Source organism: Palaemon carinicauda, chromosome 9 (genome assembly GCF_036898095.1).
Source record: "Palaemon carinicauda isolate YSFRI2023 chromosome 9, ASM3689809v2, whole genome shotgun sequence".
Lineage (NCBI taxonomy): Eukaryota > Metazoa > Arthropoda > Malacostraca > Decapoda > Palaemonidae > Palaemon > Palaemon carinicauda.
The window spans coordinates 116,143,882-116,163,387 of NC_090733.1; the positions used below are offsets into that span (position 1 = coordinate 116,143,882).

General features: G+C 33.6%; 2 long non-coding RNA genes across 2 annotated transcripts; one reads left to right on the forward strand and one right to left on the reverse strand.

Annotated features, from left to right (window-relative positions):
• Nucleotides 1-4,324: 4,324 nt before the first annotated feature.
• Nucleotides 4,325-5,843, reverse strand: LOC137646843 (uncharacterized). Its single transcript, XR_011045477.1, has 3 exons — nt 5,766-5,843; nt 5,375-5,567; nt 4,325-4,904 (listed from the first exon to the last, which is right to left on the reverse strand). It is a non-coding gene; the product is annotated as an uncharacterized lncRNA (long non-coding RNA).
• Nucleotides 5,844-7,815: 1,972 nt separating this feature from the next.
• On the forward strand, nt 7,816-14,598 carry LOC137646844 (uncharacterized). Its single transcript, XR_011045478.1, has 2 exons — nt 7,816-7,877; nt 14,308-14,598. It is a non-coding gene; the product is annotated as an uncharacterized lncRNA (long non-coding RNA).
• Nucleotides 14,599-19,506: the final 4,908 nt, after the last annotated feature.

Here is a 19,506-nt window from a genome sequence, read left to right on the forward strand (position 1 = left end):
CACTCTGGACGAACAATGTAAAACGACAGTGGAGGTCCTGTAGCGAGGGGGGTTCCCCTGCTGTATGGGACCGGAAAAGCAGCCATTCTCCAACAAGTGTTAAAATAACATTTTCTTGCTAAATTACGGAAAATAACAGATAACTTAGAAACTAAGATATCTGCAGTCTTTATAAAAATAAAAAAAGGAAAGATACCATTAGGGTCTACACCTCCATAAGCATCAAGGTCTTTCAGGAGACCGAAAAGCTAAACTAGTTGGTTTAGCCCCAGGAAAACAGGAATGGGGAAGATCAATTTTCTCATTACTCTGTTTACTGTCAAACACGTCAGCCAAAATGGTTGCTTTTATCTTTGGACAGTAAGTGACACTGCCATCTTATGGTCCTGGGCTACACCTGGAAGGGTTTCTTTTATGGTTAAATTGTATTCCTTTTCAGCTGAAGAATAAACTCTCTGAGCAAAAGCTTTAAGCTGAGTATAGTTATTCCAAGTCAAATCTGATCTGTTACCCTTCCCAAGTTGATAGACCTCCTGCTTCTCACAATAAGCACGTCTACAATCATTATTGAACCATGGTTTGCTTTTCACTCGGTACTTCACCACACGTGAAGGGCTTCACTAATGAAATCAAGGCATGATCAGGTGTCCCAACTGGAGAACCCACCTTACTTGTTATAATGCCAGAAGAGTCAGTATAAACTAGGTCCAAGCAGTCACCAGTCCTGCGAGTAGCTTCAGTTGTGATTTGCTCACAGCATGATTCAGAGGCAAAGTCCAAAGCTCTTGAGCCAAGGCAATCAGTAGGAGAAACAGAATGTGGTTTTCTATTCTCTTCTTGTATCTTAGCCATAATGGTAAGAAGACAATCGAAGATGGAATCATCCATGTATGAATAACGGTAGATCGAACACAAATAGAGGTTGTTATGCCTACCTACAAAGTTTTATTACCTGAATCTCATGACATCCACATTCCAAGCAGGGTACTCTGCCCTAATAAACACAGTCATTCACCTGGCCCTAGGAATGGCATCCCATTTCAAAATTATCAGTTTATCAAAACCTGTAATATGGAGCCGAGATGATTCTTCCTTTGAGAAACCAAAGTTTCTGAGCATAATAAAATATCATACTGTCTGGAGGCAGTTTCAAAAAGAGGGGGTTGGAAAACATGACTAAAACAGCCTGGGGCCAGGGTGGGGCCCAGTAAACCCTCCGGAAGATGACGCAATTTTCACCTATTTTAGAGCTATTTCTTTACTTTACCTTGACGTCTGCTTTTCCGGTCCCATACAGCAGTGGAACCCCTCTCTCTACAAGACCTCCACTGTCGATATATCTTGTTCGTTCAGTATTTAAAGTTTCATATCCGGTATTGTTCATCTACTGTTCAATCGTTACTGTTATACGACTCATGGAATAAGAAAGTCTTTAGTTTCCTCTTCAAATCCTTAATGTCTTCAATCATTCGTATGTCTCGTGGGAGCTTATTGTATAGTTTAGGGGCTGCATATTTAAAGGCTCTAGAGCCCACAGTAGACATATCTAGTTTCCATATAATAGAATATCATAGGCTGAAAATGTATTATACAATAACAACATCCAGATATTTATATAAAACATTTCAATGGTAATCTCTTCAATTACTTTTAGTACAATACTATACATTACCGGAAAACCTCATCGGCTGGCGTCCTCCGAGTTATATCTGTAATTATTGAAGCACCCACATCCTTCCATTAGACCATTAACTATCAATTCTCTACTCGTCGAATTGTGGTTAGTCTCTCCACTTCTTCCAACTTCATTCATATCAGAAACACAATATCTTCATCTCTAGCTCATATAGTGAATTTTGAGTCTCTCTCCACTTCTTCCAACTTCATTCACATCAAAACACAATCTCTTCATTTATAGCTCAAATAGTGAATTTTTACCACGCGAGAGAGAGAGAGAGAGAGAGAGAGAGAGAGAGAGAGAGAGAGACTTAAATATTTTGTTTTAATGAAATTAACGTTTGAAGGTTTTCATAAAATCCAAGCTTCATTTCAGGAAACTTTAATTTCCTCAATACAAATCTCTCCTAAGAAAACCCTGGTTTTTATTTCATAGAAGATTTTCCTCTTTTTTTTTTATTTCCATCTTCCTTCATCCTGTCGACTGTACAATTTTCTTTTTGTATAAAACCAACAAAAACCACCATACTTATTACCTCGCAAATTAAAACCTTAGCTTTGTGCGAAACAAATTACATTTAGAGCCGGTAAGCTTATTGAACAATTAGTATGAGTTTTAACGTAGATTTGTTAATCATACCACGTTTCCATATCAAGTGACATTGAAAATAAATCGTAGCAATCAAATTACATCCGTGATCCCATTTGAATTTCCATTTTCGATAGATGGGAGTTTTGTTCCAGATACTGAACATTAAAGCTAATTGATAAGACAGCCATATCAGTGTTTTCTGAGAATAGATCTTACTCCCTCGAAAAAATTTTGTCACTCGAGTGTTCCAAGATATAGTTTAATACCCTTAAAAAAAAGTGGTATCTAAATACAATCAGCAAATTGAAGAAAAATGGTTAGATTAGCAAAAGAAGTATGCACACCAACAGAACACTAAGAAACAAACTCGAATGATACCGATATTTACATGACATTAATACAAACTTATACCAGGGAAGATAGGGTGCATGGGGCTGTTATAATTGACTACAGTATTAAATTGAAAATGTCGTCGTTATCGATGTATTACAAAACTTCTAGAATATTAGTCCTGATATACATATACACACACACACATATACATATATAGATATATGTGCTAGTGTGTCCTCTCTTAATATAAAGATTAAGCAATGGCCGTTATTTTTTTACAATCAAAATTAGCTGTATGGTTAAACGCTCCCTGCAATAGGAAAGAAGCTAGTTCCTTACAATAAAGAACGATCTTTTAAAACTATCTACATCGTTGAAAAATGAAAAAAAATGCTTATATTTTTTCAGAATTTTTAAAATCTTAGAATATTCTATTACATTTTCTTGACAACATGACAAAAGGCATCAGTTTTGAAACCCTTAAAATTCTTAAACTGCAGAAATAGCTGCCCATATAACTCTTTAGTGGTCTTTTCATATCTAATGTAACTGTTAGCCTCAAACATTTTCACGATCCTGGAATTGGATTTTTTCCCCAGGTATGAAATCTTACCTTAACGTTTTGTATTGCCAAAGAAAACCTCCATATATATAGAAAAATCAAAGATTTCAAAGTAATCTTCACTACCAAGTTTCAGTATTGGCACTTAATGTTTAGATAAGTTTCTACTATTTAATTAGCTTTCAACTTGGTTAATGTTAAAGCGTTTACAGAAAAATTTAAAATTTTATTTAAAATCACATTAGAGTCCTTGAAATGCAAAAAAAAAAAAATATTAAAACTGGCTCTGCTATTTGCTGAACACCATGCGAGCAAAAATGTTGTGTTTATATTTAAAATTTCAGTACAGCGAAACTTCACAATGGCTCGTTTGGTTATCAACCCGCAGTTGTAAGTTCTTCCAAAAGAATGAACGAAGAATAGCGAATAAAGCTTAAAATTACAGACTTAACGTTGAATTTTTTTTTTCTTTTTTTTCCCCAGTACAAGTTTGCATTTGCGGGCGATACAATCCTAAGACTATACCCTCTACATAAAATTCATCCTTTGCCCTGTAATTGAGCGCCAAAATATGAAGCTCATTACAAAAATATTAAGTCTGGCCAATCTCTCAACAACACTGATTGACTATCTTAAGTTTCGGCCAACACCGACTGTTCATTACTTCCCTCAACAATATCAGAAAGGATTTCCGTTAAATATATCAAACTGCGTCCCCTAATAAAGTATTTCCAAGAGTCATATCGTTACACAAGCTTTTGATACAAACTTGAAAGGATTTTAGCTAGTATATTAAAGCTCCACTAAAATACATGCTTAATAGACAAAAAGTAGCATGGTTCAGGTTTCTGCGTACTGCCAAAAATCATTTACTTTAAAATTAGTGAATAATTGGTTAACAAACAAGAAAGGCTTCTCATGTGCAATAATCAAAAGTGAAGGCAATGAAAATATAGTTTGTTTCCATATACCTGTTCTCATGCGTATTTTGAGGGGTCACCATGCGGTTTCCCTTATTACAAAGCCAAGTCGCCTTTTAAAGGCCGGAGTTTCGTTTGGAAGAAAATTGAATTTCAGGACTAACACCGCACCCAGTCTCTACCCCCCCCCCCCCCCCCCCCACACACACACACACACACACACAAAACGCTATCGTTCCAGTTCCAGTTACAATATATATACTGTATTTATGTATCACGTTAAAGATAAACCAAATAGGACAACCACGTAGTAAAGGTAGAAATTTATTATAGATTATACAACTAAGCCTTCATAAAAAGTAGATGTTCAAACACCCAATTAAATATCAACCGAATTTATTTCAATCAACAAAAATGCTCATCTATCATATTACAATGAATTCAATGGCCAACTTGTTAAGATTTTGGCAAGAATTACCAAAAATAAAGAAAACATTTTGTTAATCTTATCAAAATTAATGAATAAATTCCAACAAAACCATAAGCAAATTAAACTATTTTCCAATATAACTCACCAACAACCTATTTACTGGAACTTAATTTTAGTTCACCAAATCTTCCAGTACAAACTTTTTATAAAAAGTTCCAGTCGACAGCTTTATCCAAATTCTATAGGATTTCCAGTAATATTAAAGTTACTGTAGCATATCCTGCCCGGTTTCCAAAAAAAATCTTCAACCAATAAAACGTCATAGGTACAGTAGAAGTTGAAGTAAAAAATTTGATTGTCAAAATTTTCCCTGTAGTCGCACCATCCAATCTGAAAAGTTTTAATTATCAGAAGTTTTTTTTTTTTAAAGTTAGGCATCCCTGCATATATGACTTGATATCTGAAGCCTGTAGTACTAAGTAAATAGTAACAGTAAAACATAACTAATTTCGTCCAAGAGCATAAATCCATGTACTTTAAACATAGAATAAGATTATCAACAATCTTAAAATGTGGGAAATAGAATACAAAAAAAGCTAAATTAAAACTACTTTACTTTAAATCTGTGGTCAACAGGCTTTGAATAAACTGCAAAACCTAAATAAATTACGAAACAGTTGAACACTCACCGATATTAGACAAAAGGGTTAAAAAGCAAGCCTCCTTACAGCGCACGGTAGACCTCTCAGGTCTACCATGTGCTATAAGGAACGTCCTCCCACAATTAGGGGCGCCGCCCCTAATTGGGGAGGACTAGCTTGCTTTGGATAGATTAAAAAAACTAACAAAACAATACTTGCCTAATAATCCAGACTGAAAAATACTTCACCGGAATCCAGTGTTGTCACCAGGCTGTCACTTTCTGTAATTACTGTCAGGGGTGTGTGTACGCGAGAATAATACAGGTAACAACAGGTCTAATCAATTAAGATATCCATCCAGATCATAACATTGAAAATCGCAGGTAAAAAGGAAATCCCAGATTTTTCTTTCCTGAAAGCAAAGATAAAACGGGATGTTGAAACATGAAGTAAAAAAAAAACACAGTATACACAGAAATAACTTATAAACCAATATGTTAAGACATAGGTATTTGAAATACATTGAACGAGTACAGAAATAAATTACATATCAACAGACCTCAAACACTAAACTATATAAAAATAAAGGGTAACTCAACTTTTTACTAACCAACTACGCAAACCTCCCGGTATCTTGCTTACCCGTTACCACCAACCCCACCACTATTCAGAATTCGGCAAAGGAAGCATTAGAAAGCTTCGCTATGACAAGTCAAGGACTCTAAAGAAAGAAAGTCAGTACCTATAACAGTGTAACTATTACTCGCTTGGGCCATTTCTTAAAAGACAACTTTACGGCAGGCAAGAATAAAGGCTATTATCACAGGATCATCGACTCCCTTCTTATAACTACTAGACGTTCGTTTTACTGATAGTTTAACTCTCTAGGTCTATTACATATATGTGTAAAATAGACGTATGTTTAATATATATACTGTACATATATATATATATATATATATATATATATATATATATATATATATATATATATATATATATATATATATATATATGTGTGTGTGTGTGTGTGTGTGTGTGTGTGTGTCGCTGGATTTATGTAAGTGGTAATCGCTTTTTATTATTCTTTTTATAAGCTTCTCGATCTTAGAATTCATATTTCAACAATAGTTTAGTGAATCAGATTATTTATTTATAGTATGGATACACATATTCTCTGATTATAGAGAATGTGTTTTAATTGTATGTCGATTTGATTCTGCAATTTTTTGGCAAAATAACATCATGTACCGGGTATAGTTCATATCAAGAGAGAGAGAGAGAGAGAGAGAGAGAGAGAGAGAGAGAGAGAGAGAGAGAGAGAGAGAGAGAAAGAATGTGTTTTAATTGTATGTCGATTTTGTGTGATTCTGCAATTTTTTGGCAAAATAACATGTACCTGGCATAGTTCATATCAAGAGAGAGAGAGAGAGAGAGAGAGAGAGAGAGAGAGAGAGAGAGAGAGAGATCAAACAACATTCGGAAGTATATGAGAATGAAATAGCCGACTAGTCAGTTAGTATGACGGAACCCAAGTCAATATAAGATTTTTTTCCTTCAACTTAATTAAAATATTCATAATAAATATGAGGAAAACAGACAACAAAATTGCATAGTAGCCGATGTAGGGACATAAAATGTTATTTGCTTTTCTACTTTTATTAAGAAGATTTAAATACATATATTTTAATTTTATACAAAAATACATTTATAATATAGATATTTAAATCTTCTATGTTAGTTATTACAATATAATTGATAAATCAATCATCTACATCTACTGTATATATGTAATGATTAGAATAGTAATATTACATGTTTAAAACAAATGACGTAATATGTCATGTTGGTTGGAAGAGCTGGCCGTGAGATTTGCTATGGTCAACTCAAATTGTGTACAGGATGTAAGATGCTGAGTTGTCATTCTTTCTTAGTGTCAACACATTAACTCTTCGTGTGAAAGTTTGTGACGTCACCGGATGCAGGTGTCTTCCGATTCCGTCACTTATCCAAATTAAAGCAAGTGTACGATTTTTGGGATATCAGTAATTTGTTCAGTTCTTGTCTAAACTTCACCAGAATTGGTCATGTGGACCAACACAGCTTCCTCCAGTGATGGAGATGTTTAACTCAGTTGTTTATATACAATAAAACTTAAAAAACCACCAAGATGTGTTCAATAAACCATCTAAATACATCTGAAAACAACTCATACTCAAATGTGTGCTTAAGACAGTAGCACACCAATAAATGGTGGCAGCGCTTAAACTCAAAGACAGCGGTTATACTCTAAGAATTAGAGAAATATCTTCAAGACTTCAAAAATAAATAGCTGTAAAACCAGAGATATATCTTCAAGACTTCAACATAAAAGCTGTAATACCTGATAAAGATCTTCAAGAACTCAGAACTATCTACAAATATCTACAATTTTGACTGAGTCCAACGAAAATGCTAACACCAACATATGTTAGTATACAAATAGAATCTTCAATCAACATCCTAGGAAACCCAAGGACTGGCATTCAACTATTGCAAAACATATCCAGGAAGACCTACATTCTACAAGAAACTAGAACGAGACATCGCTAACAAAACATCAAGAGAGAGAGAGAGAGAGACGACTCGACTACATATAAAGCTAAGTACAAAGATTTTGTATTCATTTCAGTTTGTGCAGTGAAGTGTAGTTGTCACAAGTCGTTAGTCAAATATTACTGGGGTGAGTGAATTCCTAAACTTTGTTATAAGAAACTCCGAATTCTCATTTAGAATTTTTCTTTCTTTGTGCTAATTCCTTTTTCTTTCATAAACTCTTGGGGGGAAATGTATTGGGATTAGTAACATTGTTGGGGGAATTTTATTATACATATGCGTTTACGCAGTGGGCGTCTGTACTCATATAGATATTTTGATAGGATTGAAAGGGGTCAAAGAGATAGAAAAAAAAAGAATACAGCAGTCATGGCTCCTCCTGTCAGCCCTACCCCTGGACCTAGTGGTGTAGGCCAGGCTAATCCTCCTCCAATTGTGACGCTTGTAAATGCCAGGTCAGCAATCCTTCCTTTTCAAGGCCGTGTCAACGGGTTCTTGCCACAAAATGTGGAGTCATGGATTTCATCCGTTGATGCCCATTTAAATGCCAAACAAATCGTAGATCCTTTTGTACAATTACAAGAAGCTAAAAGTTTTATAGATTTTTCTAAGGGGGATGCGAGTGCGTATTTAAGAGGTGTTTCATTTCAGGAAGCAGTTACATGGGATGATTTCAAAGTTAGGTTACGCGCGATCTATGGGGGTGAAGAAGCTTTGGATGTCGTGTTAACGTTACGAAATACACTTAATCAAGCCACTATGAATCGGCTTAATGTTGTTGAGAGAGCAGCTCTCATAGCTGATAGGCTTAACGAATATCAGGACATTTTAGGTAATTCCACTTGGGTTACTAACGATAATATCTCCGTGAAAGATTTTTTACGATTAATGTATTTAACTTGCATGACACTTATGTTGCCTGAAGCTTTAGTGCGGTGCTTTGATAAGAAGTTAATGCCTGCAAGTACGGAATTGGATGTCTATAAACAGATAAAGAAGCACATGTCCAAGTGTCCAGATCTCGATCCCGTGTTAACTCAAGTTTTTGCTAAGAATGAAACAAAACCACAAACAGTGAACGTAATTAATAATCCAGTAGCGGGAGTGACGTGTTACAACTGCAAACGTCAAGGTCACATAAGCGCAGACTGTAGAACGAAATTTTGTTCAGTTCACAACACAGGATCACATTCTTATAGTCAATGTTACGCGCGTAAGACACAACAATATCCTAGAAATACACAGTCAATTCCACAGTCAGTTCCATATGGAAATAAAAAGAAAAATCCTCATTTTAACAATAAGAAGAAACAACAAAATGTCAATGCAGTTCAGAGTCCGAAACAAACAAACACTTCTTCAAATATCGCTGAGCCTGGGCCGTCAAACCAGACCTCGCAAAGTCAGCCTAATTTTCAGAATGTGCAGAACAAAGCAAATACCACATAGTTAACTCTAGAGGGGAAGAGAGTGATGTTGGGTCAAGGTCATTTATGTCAACATCAATAGTATTGAATAATCAATTTAATGTTTTATCAGATAAATGTGAGACAATAGATTTTCCTATGAAACACACGGCCGAATTAAGTAAAACAGTGCATGCTCCCGTAGATTTGCAACGAATTCATACAATAATAAGCCAAAATGAGTTACGGCCAACCTTATATGCTGTAAATTTAGAACACAAATCCTTTACGTTATTTTTTGACTCTGGTAGTCCACGTAATATTATGGATTTGAAGACGCATCATTTGTTGTTTTCGAACTTTCCGATTGAAAAATCAGGAATCAGACTTTCAGGTATAGGAAATAATGAATTAAACGTCATAGGCATAACTCATATTCAGTTCAGAGTCGGTAATCGCACGTTTGCCGATACATTTGTTGTTGTGAAAAACATTAATATGTATCCAGCTGTAATTATAGGATACCCATCTATGGGAAATCAAAACATTATCTTAGCTCCTGCAAAGCACGGCGTGTATATCAAAGGGAAATTCTATAAGTCTTCTAATACTTTAAAGTCTGTTTTGGATAATAAGGAGACGACAAATGTAACCGTAACGTACGTTGAAGAACCAATAACTTGTCTCACTAATAAAGAAATAATACACGCGACCCAGCAGAATTCTCGTTCACCCGTAATATCATCTTGCACGCAATATATCGAACCAAACATACCTTCGAATTTAATAGTGCAAATAAAGAAAACACTACCGGGATCTGAAATATTAATCCTTTCCGATACTTTGAAAACCAACGGATTGTCTGTCACACAAGCTATTTATACAGTAGGCTCACATCAGCAATGTAATATCGAAGTCTGTAATCATTTAAATAACACTTTAGTAATTCACAAAAATCAACATATCTTGGATGTAGAAGTTTATAAACATCGTATTCTTACCGTTGCTGAAATCAATCACTCTCAATCAGTTGCGGATGAATCCCTTTTACGATCTATTAAAAATAAAATCAGTAAGGACATTCAAGACGAAGAAATTCAGCAGAAAATTTTTGAACTTTTAAATAAATATACAGATGTCTTTTCCACTACGGATGGATCCTTAGGGAAAACAGATGTGATCGAGCATCAAATAAGGTTAAAAGACAAACAGAAAATTATATATGTACCCTCGTACAGACTCCCTATGAAATTCCAGAATGAAATAAATGATGAAGTAGGTAAAATGTTAGAGGAAGGAGTCATTAGAAAATCAAATAGCCCTTATAATTTTCCTTTAATAGTTGTACCGAAAAAAGATCGAACATGGCGTATCTGTGTCGACTTTCGTCGTCTAAACGAGGAAACGATCCCTGATCGATTCCCAGTGCCATGTACTGACGATATTTTGTCTTTGTTAGGTCAGAATAAATATTTTACCAGTTTGGACTTACTTAAAGGCTTTCACCAGATATCATTAGAAGAAGATAGTATCCCATACACAGCCTTCAGCACAGCCAGGGGACATTATGAATTTTTACGGATGCCTTTTGGTTTACGTTGTGCTCCTATAACATTTACAAGAATGATTAACATAGTGTTTGGAGACTTGTTAGGGGATATATTGCATGCCTATATGGATGATCTTGTAATCTTTTCCAACACCTTAGAAGAACATCTACGTAAGTTAGAACTAGTACTACAGAGATTAAGACAACATAACTTAAGGGTAAAGATTAGTAAGTGTGAATTTTTCAAAACAGAATTAGTATATTTGGGTTTCATGGTGTCAAGCCAAGGTCTTAAAGTAGTCCATGATAAGGTGTCGGCTATACGTAATTTTCCCATACCTACTAATGTCAAGGGAATACAGCAATTTCTGGGTTGTAGTGGATATTACAGGCGTTTTATACGCAACTATTCAATAATAGCCGCTCCTTTAACTGATCTTACGAAGAAGGGCGTAGATTTCATATGGTCTGAGCAACATCAACAGGCGTTTAATACTTTGAAAGATGAACTGTGTAGTTCTCCTATCTTAAAATTTCCTGACTTCGGTAAGGAATTCTTCATTGCAACAGACGCCTCAGACTTAGGAGTGGGAGGGGTATTGCTTCAGCAATATGATAAACAGTTTTTCCCGATAGCTTTCTATTCTCGAAAATTGAGAACTTCCGAAAGTAAATATGCAGTAATAGACAAGGAAGGACTAGCTATTGTTAATTCGCTAGTGCATTTTAAGTTCATAATTTACGGTTATCCCGTTAAGGTTCTTACTGACCATAAACCACTAACAGAGTTCTTTAAAGGCTTCAATCACAGCCCTAAACGAACTCGGTGGCATTTAATCATTCAAGATTTTGGCGCAAGAATCGGGTATTTACCTGGGAAAGCAAATATCATTGCGGATGCATTATCACGCAACCCCGTGTCATCTTGTACGGAGTCTTTAGCTGAATTAATAGATATATCAACATCCATGCCTATTGTAAAAACAATATCTGAACAAGAAGATTTAGGCTGGAGTGCTGAATTGTTACAGACTGAGCAAAGAAAAGATCAGAAAATAGAAACAATTATAAATGCTTTGAAAGGCAATCATAAAGAAAAAGAATATATAAAGTATAAGCAGCAGAATTATGTAATCAAAGATAATATTCTGTGTAGGACTGTGACAAGGAAAACCCGCAATACACCACATGTAACTAACGACCAGGTAGTAGTACCAAACTCACTTGTTTCCACTGTCCTGAATTGGTTGCATTCAAATCCATTACATGGACACCCTGGGTTCTCATTAATGTCACAGAAAGCCAAATCATTGTTTTATTGGCATACAATGCTTACAGATATAAAAAGACACATAGCTAATTGTCGCACATGTCAGGAAAACAAAGGGCATACGAAAACACCTGTTAGCTTAGGAACTTATCCTGTTCCCAATCAACCCTTTGAAAGAATACATTTAGATTTGTTAACAGGATTTTACGAGTCAGACAGAGGGAATAAGCACCTCTTAGTAATTATAGATGCTTTAACTCGATATACAGAACTAATAGCGCTTAAAACTAAAACTGCGATTGAATGCGCTAGGAAGTTTTACGAGTGTTACATTTGTAAACATGGAATTCCACACATGATAATCTCAGACTCGGGTGGTGAATTTAATAATCACTTTCTTACCTCATTGTGTGAATTCCTCAAAATAAAGAAGATCAATACCATGATATATCACCCAGAGTCGAATGGGCTAGTGGAAAGAGCAAATAGGAAGATATTAAATATATTAAGGGTAACACTAGGGGGATCAGACCCCAACTGGGATATTGCAATACCGGCGGCACTGAGTACTCTGAATCATTCATATCATATATCAATTAAAATGTCACCGCATGAAGCATTGTATGGTACCCCAGTTAGAACACCTTTCCATGTATTAACGCCTACAACTAATCTATCAAATCCTTTAAAAGAATGTATAAATGCAAGTATAAGTCGATATGATATCCTTCGAAAGAATTTAGAAGAATCACAAATCATAATGAAAAGGAATCATGATAAAATAGCGAAACCAACTAAAACATATACCGTGGGTGATAACATCTATATTCAAATCAATGTCAGAAAAGGGCTCAACTATAAACTAACACCTAAGTTTGAAGGCCCATTTAACATTTTGGAAATATTAACGGCCAATAGGTTTAGAATTCAAAATGTAGCCCAACCCACGGATGAGAGAATAGTACCATTGTCTCACATAAGAAATTAAAAAGAAGTGAGGAAAAATTTTAATTTCAATTTAAAAGTTTTCTTTTTAATACAGGAGTAATTACATATGTTTTTTCTCGTTACAGGTTTCCAAGATGAATTTTTTGTTGTTGGGAGTGATATTGTTCGCTCAGACATTTTTTTCGTATGGGATGAGTTCTAAGACTAAGAATATATATTTTAAATATGGAAATATAGTTGAAAGACAAGAAGACATTTTTATTACATCAACCAACGTAATTGTCGAAGTGCATATGCAAGCAATTTTTCTTCAAGAGAATGATGTCACTAGCTTAAGAACCGCCATTTCAAGGTTTTCTGCATCATTGGATGAGTTGCATAGGAGACATTTTCGTTTGACTACTAAGAGTTTGCTTAGCTCAACATTAAAAATTGCAGAGATGCTATCTGATGACTTAAAGAATAAGACTGGAGAGACAGGATCTTTGGCTTATGACCTTTTGATGTGGACTGTAGGACACGAACAAAAAGAAAGACGGAATCCGTTCATTTATGCTGCATTAAGCATCTTTGGGTCTGTTGCAAGTTTAGGTTTAGGACTTTCCAATCGTCTTAAAATTAGTAATCAAAATAAGAAAATTGAGTTCTTGACTCATAAAGATGAATTGATTATGTCAGAACTAAGGGATCAGTTAGCTTCAATCAATAAAATTATGGATTTGTTAAATGAACATTCAGATAATATCGTTCAAATTATGGAAGTACAGGATTTGTTAGCAACATTAACGTATTATGATTCAAAGATAGATCACATACATAACAGAATTGCACATTTCATTGAGAAATCCAAGGATTATGTAGAAGCTATCACGTTAGCAACTAAAGGTGTATTGTCGCCCCATTTGTTGCCTATACGTTACTTAAAATTAGTTCTGGAGAACACTAGGGATAAACTAGGCTATGTTCCTTTGTTAGACGAACATAGGTTAGAATTTTATTACAGCCTAATTACAGTAAACGTAGATAATAACAAGATTAGGATTACAATTCCCTTTGATTCTTCTGATGCCTGGCAATCTTACAGGATATCACCATTTCCGACTTTCATGACGAATCACTCAAATCCAGTAATATCCAGTTTGACAGGACACGTATTGATTTCCCCAGACAAGGAAACATATACGGTCATTAAAGACTTAAATCAATTAACTCACTGTTCAGACGCAATGGATAGAAAAATATGTACAGCTGACTCATTTGAATTCCGTAAAAACTTGATGGATTCATGCGAGTTAGGTATAGTGCTAGACGGTGCTCTCTCCCATACAAGTGAAAATTGTCTGGATAAGCTTTATCCCTTTGACAATAAAGAATTCAATTGCAGACTAAATAATGGCTCGTGGATACGATACGACAAGGACGGCTTCAATATATCATGCCCTGACGGATCCACATCCCACAACCACATCTTCGTCGCAGCAGATGGCTGTATCGGGACTTCCCCGAATTCCATGGTGACTGGCCTACGGACAATCATCAGAGAACGTGCTTACTTCGCGAATTTCACGTGGACCTCTACAACGCCCGCACTTCCTCTCCCCTATAAAGGAAGTGTGGCGAAACACTTAATGAAACTTACCGAAAAGGACCACCTGTCGCCGACTTACAAAGAGATTCTTCACCCCATAATACTGGCTAGTTTGTGTTTCACGGTGATGATATTTATCGCCGTGAACATCCTTGTTTGGCGTAGGTTACGGCACAGCAAGCAGCTACAAAGGAATGAGTTGCATAGCCCTGACAATACCCCCTATTTAATCCAGTTCAAAGCTGTATGAGTGGCCACCTCATTCGCTAAGGGAGTAATTTGTCGGATTGATGTTTGTATGAAAAGCTGATTAGTACGCTAGTAATATGTAATTAAAGAAATTCTCTACATTTGCATTGTTAAAAATACATTTAAAATAACATTTAAAAAAATAAATAAAATAAAAAAGGATATAAATCATTTTTTCTCTCGGCATCTAATAAAAAATATATAAGCCGGAATGTTAAAAAAGAAAAGAGAAAAAAAAAAAAAAAAAAGAAAAATATATAAGATATATAACAGAATCTATGGGCATCTAATAAAATGTATCAGCCCTATATATAAATATATATATATGTACGAAACCGTGGTACGTGTACGTACCAGGAATTCGTATTTGTGCACTGAATGTTGAGTATCTTGTTTCTGACAAAGGTAACAATTATTCTTTATCAAGTTACCGAATCATTTGTAAGTCAGAATTTGTTTTGTTTTTTGGTACCATGTAATCATTTGCTAGCAATGTACCATATGTATGATCTTGGTTTTATCATGCATTTTTCTTTTTGCTTTGGTAATATCTTTTTTTGCACTATTGTTATTAATTTTGGTGTGCCTGTTTGGACATTCGTCCTCAGTTGGATATAGCTAGTTTTGGACAATGAATGATACGTATGTCCAGTCACACCTAATAACCATGTTTCGGCTTGTTGTTAAATTTTTGTAAAAAAAATTGAGATAGCTGGCCGAGCATATGTAATGATTAGAATAGTAATATTACATGTTTAAAACAAATGACGTAATATGTCATGTTGGTTGGAAGAGCTGGCCGTGAGATTTGCTATGGTCAACTCAAATTGTGTACAGGATGTAAGATGCTGAGTTGTCATTCTTTCTTAGTGTCAACACATTAACTCTTCGTGTGAAAGTTTGTGACGTCACCGGATGCAGGTGTCTTCCGATTCCGTCACTTATCCAAATTAAAGCAAGTGTACGATTTTTGGGATATCAGTAATTTGTTCAGTTCTTGTCTAAACTTCACCAGAATTGGTCATGTGGACCAACACAGCTTCCTCCAGTGATGGAGATGTTTAACTCAGTTGTTTATATACAATAAAACTTAAAAAACCACCAAGATGTGTTCAATAAACCATCTAAATACATCTGAAAACAACTCATACTCAAATGTGTGCTTAAGACAGTAGCACACCAATATATACATTAGTCAGTCACATATTACCGTCATTATTAAAACGAATTGCTCGCAAATTTATTCAATCGAGTATAAAAACACAGAAACAGATAAATAATGCAAACTTAAAAGTATGAATTTTTCATATTTCTGTTTAAAAAAGATGAAACTAAAAAGATACAAGTCCATAGGCAATAAGCTCACTTTGTCGCACTTAATATTTACAGAAGTCAGACTACCAATAATCCATTTTTAACTTTTGAATTTTGTATTTTTTTCTAAACCATTCCACTTTGTCCGATTTTTCTCATCATAGGATCCCTTTTCAAAATTTAAAAAAGCGAATATTTCATAGTCCGTGGTTTTATCTGAAACGGAAGTGACTTATTTTAGCTCTTGAAAGGTTGGAAAAACATGTCACCCATTGATTATTCTCTCTCTCTCTCTCTCTCTCTCTCTCTCTCTCTCTCTCTCTCTCTCTCTCTCTCTCTCTCTCTCTCTCTCTCTCTCTCTCTCTCTCTCTCTCTCTCTCTCTCTCTCTCATTTGATGAAGATTCACTTGTACTGGATCTCTCTCCAATGGAGAAATTCTTCATGATATAGATATTTAGACTTATGTCTTATGTCTCATCAGATGAAGATTTTCTTGTACATTATCTTCGGTAGGTTGACAAAATTTATATATATATATATATATATATATATATATATATATATATATATATATATATATATATATATATACATATATATATATATATATATATATATATATATGTTGACAAAATTTATATATATATATATATATATATATATATATATATATATATATATATAATATATATATATATATATATATATATATATAATATACATATATATATATATATATATATATATATATATATATATATATATATATAATATACATATATATATATATATATATATATATATATATATATAATATATACATATATATATATATATATATATATATATATATATATATATATATATATATATATTTTATATAATATATACATATATATATGTAAATATATATATATATATATATATATATATATATATATATATATATATACTGCATATATATATATATATATATATATATATATATATATATATATATATGTATATATATATACTTTATATATATATATATATATATATATATATATATATATATATATATATATATATATATCTATATATACTGTATATATATATATATATATATATATATATATATATATATATGTGTGTGTGTGTGTGTGTGTGTGTGTGTGTGTACTGTATATATATATATATATATATATATATATATATATATATATATATATATATATATATATATATATATATATATATATATATATATATACATATATATATATATATATATATATATATACTGTATATATATATATATATATATATATATATATATATATATGTATATATATGTATATATATATATATATATATATATATATATATATATATATATATATATATATCACTCTCTACAAGAAATATTTCATCAAGAGAATTGAGTTGATTCTCACTCTATTGCACTTATTCTTGACTATTGCCATATTAACCGATTAAGACATTTTTTAACAAAAGGCTTCCTATGATATTATTACTAACACACGGGACTTTCATGCTTTTGGCCACAAATAATTTGTGTTTCAATCTAACTCTGTCTCGAGAATAAAGACACAAGGGGAAATTCGTTTTATGAAAACGACTATGGACAAGAGTCAATAAAAATAAACTTAAACCACTTGTCCATTGAAGGGAATATGAGTTGATTTTGACACTTTAGTATATAGTCTTGACAATATCAAGTTTAAAATTAGAATGGTTTTGACACTAATACTCGTGAATATATTAAATGTCCTTTGAAATGTTGAACCACAAATAGTTTTTAACTTTTTAGCAAATGGACCGTCGTAGGAAAACTTGTAAAAACAAAATAACTTAATAACTTAAAGATGACTGACATGGATATTTTCCATCCATATGCCGAGTTTAACAGTCAAACTCTTTTCGTGAAAACCCCGTTTAACAGTTAACAGTTATTTTTCTTTAAAAAAAGGGGGGTTGGGGTTGTGACGCACCTTGTATGAAAACAAGTGTGGTATTTTAATATTACTCGATTTTAGTATTGCTTCTGCTGCAGTTGTGCGTGAACTGCTACTAAATGATCTACGGTCCATCGGTATAGATCAAGCTTGTGAATACCTAAAGGACTAATTGGTTGACAGAATTACTGTGTGCAGACTGGAAGCTCTAGTTCATCATATAACCCATTAAACAGAGGAGTACCTCAGGGAAGTGTACTGGGACCAATATTATTCTTTATCTATACTATTGGTTACAAGGCATGAAGTGAAGTTCAAACACAATTTTACTTCTCCATAAATGATATAGAGGACATTGCTGAAACTTTATATCAAATACTTACCTGTGTTGGCAATGAATGATAATCAAACAACTAAAATTAAATGAAAATAAAACTGAGTTTATTGTGGATGTAAAGAAAAACAGCCTAAAACTTGGACGATATTCAAATAAACATAAATAGGAAATCTGGCCCATACATCTGATAAAGTTCCTGATCATAAGAGTATCTCTTACACTATTTACTTTACTTTGACGGCTGTTTTTTCCGGTCCTATACAGCAGGGGAACCCTACTCTCTATAAGAACCTCCACTGTCATTTTATCTTGTTCGTTTAGGTAAAGTAGTTGCACAGTCGACATTATTTACCGATTAATATGATTCCAATAACTCACTAAATGCTAAAGCATCAGAATTTGATGCGTCATCCATCCAAAGATTGAAGTCTCCACAAATAACTCATTCTTTTTCCTTCATGATAATCATCTCAATGAGTTCACTGAATTCTTCAAAGAAGGTACTGGCATTTGTTCTCGGAGGTTTGTAAACTGTTACAATGGATATTTTTCAGTTCTGCGTAAAGTTTATTTCTGAATATTCAAAGCTTGTTATACTATTTTTTTTTTTAACATTTTGAGATTTGAGTAACTTTTATGAATGAAGAGCTCGACACCCCCACCAGACCTACCCTCTCTCGGAATGTGAAAGAAGGTATGTGAGGTGGGTGTAATTTCAGTGATCTTAGCCTTATCAAAATTATTTAACCATGTTTCAGATAATGTTAGTAGGTCCAAATATTTCCCGTTTATCAATTTTCAAATTTGAATAGTTTTATTACCAACAGATTGTATATTTACATAGCCACAGTTTATGACGTCCTTAGTATCGATGATCAGTATTTTCTGCTAGTCTTTTCAATTCCATGTTATAAGCTTTGGAATCTCTAGAATTCACTATATGGCCATTTCGTTTGTTTAACTTTGTCCAGTTAATACACTTTTAAATTTGCGAATTACACTCATTAGTGGAATGTTTTCCTGAACATTTCCCGCAGACTTTATCATCATTCTTAGACCTACAATCTTTTTCCAGATATCTATTCTGACTGTGGTAGCAGGTGATCACGTGGTACCTATCACGTATGTTATAAGTA